Genomic DNA, 4927 nt, shown 5'->3' with positions numbered 1-4927 from the left:
CCCCCCTGGAGCGACCCCGCCCACACCTCCACCCCAGACTTCTGGCCTCCAGAGCTGAGATGATCCCTTTCTGTGCTTTGAAGCCCCCAGCTGTGTGGTCCTTTTTTTTTTTTTTCTGACAGGCCTGGGACACTCCTGCAGCCCCTCCCCAGAGCCCTGCCTTGCTCTCTGTTTCTTGCCCTTCTTCCCGCCTGTCCCCCCCCTGCCCCAGGCCCACCCCTCACGCTGACCCCTTCCGGAGCCTCCAGGTCTCAGTCTGTAGAAGGGGACCCTACGGATCTACCCCCAGGCAGTGAGGACCCTGTGGAAAGCAGGGAAGGCGCTGAATGCCTAGGAAGTGATCTTCACTGTTCCCCCAGGCCGGGAAGACCTGGGAGGGGGACATAGACGGCTGTCCGCAGGCTCAGGGGCTCCCGAGGCCCCTGTGCCAGGACAACAGGACTCCCCTTTCTGGGCCGCCGGCTCCAAGACAGCTTGCACTGCTCTCACCTTTATTCAAAACTGGGATATTGTGCTTGTCGTGGATTTCTTTTCTTTTCTTTTCTTTTCTTTTCTCTTCTCTTCTCTTCTGTTCTTTCTCTCTCTCTCTCTCTCTTTCTCTCTTTCTTTCTTTCTTTCTTCTTTTTTTGAGACAGAGTTTCACTTTTTCATCCAGGCTGGAGTGCAATGGCTTGATCTTGGCTCACTGCAAGTTTGCAAGTTCCGCTTTCTGGTTTCAAGCAGTTCTCCTGCCTCAGCCTCCCTAGTAGCCAGGATTACAGGTGCCCGCCACCACACCCGGTTAATTTTTGTATTTCTGGTAGAGACGGGGTTTCACCATGTTGGCCGGGCTGGTCTCGAAGTCCTGACCTCATGATCTGCCCGCCTTGGCCTCCCAAAGTGCTGGGATTACAGGTGTGAGCCACCGTGCCCAGCTGCTTGTCATAGATTTCTAAAATTAATTTTGTTGTATTAAGCCGGGTGCGGTGGCTCATGCCTGCAATCCCAGCTACTGTGGAGGCCAAGGCAGGAGGATCATTAGGCCCAAGATTTGGAACCCAGCCTGGGCAACAGAGTGAGACCCCATCTCAAAAATAAAATTAAGGCCAGGCACGGTGGCTAATGCCTGTAATTCCAGCACTTCGGGAGGCCCAGGCGGGTGGATCAACTGAGCTCAGGAGTTTGAGACCAGCTTGGGCAACATGGTAAAACCCTATCTCTACAAAAAATACAAAAATTATCCAGGCATGGTGTCAGGGGCCTGTTCTCCCAGCTACTCGGGAGGCTGAAGCGGGAGGCTCACTTAAACCCAGGAGGCGGAGTTCGTACCACTGCACTCCAGCCTGGGTGGCAGAGTGAGACCCTGTCTTAAAATAATAATAATTGATAAAATTAAAAAACATTGTGACTGGGCGCGGCGGCTCATGCCTGTAATGCTAGCACTTTGGGACGCTAAGGTGGGCGGATCACGAGGTCAGATTGAGACCATCCTGGCCAACATGGTGAAACCCCATCTCTACTAAAAACACACAAAAATTAGACGGGCGCGGTGGCGGGCGCCTGTAGTCCCAGCTACTCAGGAGGCTAAGGCAGGAGAATAGCGTGAACCCGGGAGGCGGAGTTTACAGTGAGCCGACATCGTGCCACTGCACTCCAGCCTGGGCGACAGAGCGAGACTCCATCTCAAAACAAAACAAAACAAAACAAAACATTGTATTACAATCTTAGCTACCTTGATTACTGTTTTTAACAACTTTATTGAGATATAAATCACAGGCCATGAGGTTCACCACTTCAAAGGGTATGGCTTAGTGTTTCCGCATCTTCACCAGGGTGGACAGCCATCACCTCTAGCTAATTCAGGACAGTTTCCGCCCCTCAGGAAGATGCCCTGCGCCCCTTCCACATCGCCCCCACGTGCCCCTCCCGGGGCTGTGGCCCTCCACCTGTCCTCTGTCCCGTGGATTTGTCTGTTCCGGACATTTCATACAAGTGGAATCACACACACTCTGGCTTTTTGTGTCTTTCACTGAGCATGGTATCTTCATGTGTCATCCGTGTTGTAGCGTGTGTCATCCATGTTATAGTGTGGTCAGAGCTTCGGTCCTGTGTATGGACCAATACCGTTGCATTGTATGGACAGATCACATCCTGTTGATGGTTTATCTGTGGATGGGCATAACTGCTGAGTTTTTGGGTGCCCCCTAAACTTTGCTCCTGGGGTGCATGCCTCACTCTGGTCTCCAATCCCCAGACCCCCAGGCTCCTCCTGCCCCTGCCCCCTCTTTTCCACCACACCTGGGCTTCCCGCCGGGCCTCTTGGCCTTTTTCCTGTTGGACGGCAAATGCCTCTGCATGGACACTCTCCCAGCCAGTCTGGGCTCCTCGGTCAGCTCCTTCTGGGCTCTAGAGAGTCCCGGGGGCGGAGATCATGCCTTCCCCCAGGCCAGGGGATAGGGGACAGCTATGTCTTCAGGGACCTCTTACCTAGAGGTGCTCACTGGTCCTGTCCCAGTGTGGGCAAAAGCCAGCACCTGGGGAGCCCCACTAAGGTCATGGTTAGTGGAAGCATCTGAACTCCTGGTTCCAGCGAAATCTCAGAGGGCCCTGTGCACCCTGGAGAAGGGGTGTCGCTCTGGTCACATGGGGTGGGAGTGCTGGCCTGGAGCCCAGGAGCAGCTCCTCCCCTATCCTTCCTGGACCCCCAAGAGGATCCACAGCATGAAGCCCCTGAGCTGTGGCCCAGCCACAAGTGTGCAAGTTCACAGGAAACCTCAGAGGAACCAGCTCTTGGTCGCAGCAAGCTGTCTCTGACCACTCCAGTAGAGATGGGGTTTCACCGTGTTCGCCAGGATGGTCTCGATCTCCTGACCTTGTGATCCGCCCGCCTCGGCCTCCCAAAGTGCTGGGATTACAGGCATGAGCCACTGTGCCCGGCCACAATGTTTTAATTTTATCAATTATTATTATTATTATTTGGAGACAAGGTCTCACTCTGCCGCCCAGGCTGTCAAGGCAGGGCCACTGTGGGCACGGAAGTTCTGGACAGAAACTCTCCCCAACATGCCAACCAGCAACCACCCGGGGCCACTGGCCACCTCCCCGTGCCTAGGTCCAGGTGTCCAGGGCACCTTCCAGGCTGGGCAGAGGAGGGCATTCCTTCCTGGGCTGGGGAGGGTAGGCCCTGGCAGGACTCAGAGTGGAGACTCATGATGGTATGCCATACCCTCTGTCCCTCACACTGGAGCACTCCAGTGTCACAGCCTGCTGGCACCAACCATCCCTGCCGCTGGGTGGGCACTGATCCTCCCGGCCCTCTGGGTTCCCTGAAGGCACAGACTGAACGAGGTGGCCCAGGGCCTCTGAGTGCCTCCTGCGGGCAAGGCCCCCATCAGCCACTCTACCCACATGGCCCCTTTACCTGCAACGGCAGCCTGGGGCAATGCCCCTTACAGCCTCGGCTGGCCACGTGACCAGGGCCAGGAAGAAGGTTCTGGGTGCCCTGTCTCCTTCTGCCCCAGGTGTAGTTGGTGTCTGGTCTCCTACAGCCAGGGCCCCGTAAGGTCCGAGGGCACAGGGTGGAGGCCCCTTGCTTTGCCTGTTGGGAGGAAACTTCCTACATAAGGGACCCCCTTAGGAAAAGAAGGGTGGGTTCTGGCCTCCATCTGCCCCGTGATCAAAGCATCCTGTCCTGGTCTCTGCAGGCCCCTCTTCCGGGAACAGGCTCCTTTCTCTCCCTAAAGTCCTAAAAGCCCTGTTGGAGTGGGCTCCTCTCACCTGCTCCACAGGCCCCAAGCCCAGCTGGGCCCTGCCAAGGGGCTTAGCCATCTGGTCCCAGAATGAGTGAGTGAGTGAATGAGTGAGTGAGTGAATGAGTGAGTGAGTGAATGAGTGAGTGAGTGAATGAATGAGTGAATGAATGAGTGGATGAGGGTGCATCAAACTCAACTGCGAGTCTCCAGGACACTTTTTTTTTGAGACAAGTTTTCGTTGTCACCTGGGCTGGAGTGCAGTGGTGCCATCTTGGCTCACTGCAGCCTCTAACTCCCAGGCTCAAGTGATCCTTCCACCTCAGCCTTCCAAGTAGCTGGCACTACAGGTGAGCGCCACCATGCCTGGCTCATTTTTCTAATTTTTTGTAGAGAAAGGGTCTTGCTGTGTTGCCCAGGCTGGTCTGGAACTCCTGAGCACAAGCCATCCGCCTGCCCTGGCCTCCCCAAATGCTGGGATTACAGGCATGAGCCACCGGGACCAGCCTCCACTGCACCTTCATTCTCCCCGCTCCTACAGGGGCGGGCTGGGGGGAACCTGCCCTGCCCCAACCCTGCAAGGTGGGGCTTTGGGGCAGGGACGGGGGATGCTGGGGAAACATAAGGGAAGGGATGGCCCCTGTGTACCCAGGCCAATCTGCTGCCCTAAGCACATGGCACAGTCCAGGGCGGGTGGAGACTCAGCCAGGTTCCTCCTTCATGGCTGTCGCAGCCTGGAATAGGAGCAGGCCTGTGTGCAAAGCCAGGCCCCCCACTCCACCAGCACAGGTGCCACCCGAAGCACATGGGGCGGGGGGACGGCCACCAGCTGCCTCCAAACCTCCAAGCGAGGGAAGGGCCCCTGAGCACCAAGCCCCGCCCGGGGTGTGCTCCCGGGTTCCGCCACCTGTCTCCCTGAACCTTCTCACCTAGGAGCACCTCCTCCCCCACGCCGGCATTCCCTCCGTACCCACTCACGACTTACCACTCATGACTTCCGTTTCCCACCCACCAGTCTCCGTGCCCCTCTCAGTCCCAGGCCTCGGTGCTCCCTGCTCCAGCCCATCCCCCGGCTCCGTGACATCCCCCCTCCGTGCACGCCCCCCGTACCCACTCACGACTTACCACTCATGACTTCCGTTTCCCACCCACCAGTCTCCGTGCCCCTCTCAGTCCCAGGCCTCGGTGCTCCCTGCTCC

The sequence above is a fragment of the Colobus angolensis genome, unplaced genomic scaffold (assembly GCF_000951035.1).
Source record: "Colobus angolensis palliatus isolate OR3802 unplaced genomic scaffold, Cang.pa_1.0 Scaffold1, whole genome shotgun sequence".
NCBI lineage: Eukaryota > Metazoa > Chordata > Mammalia > Primates > Cercopithecidae > Colobus > Colobus angolensis.
This window is presented reverse-complemented; position numbering follows the sequence as displayed.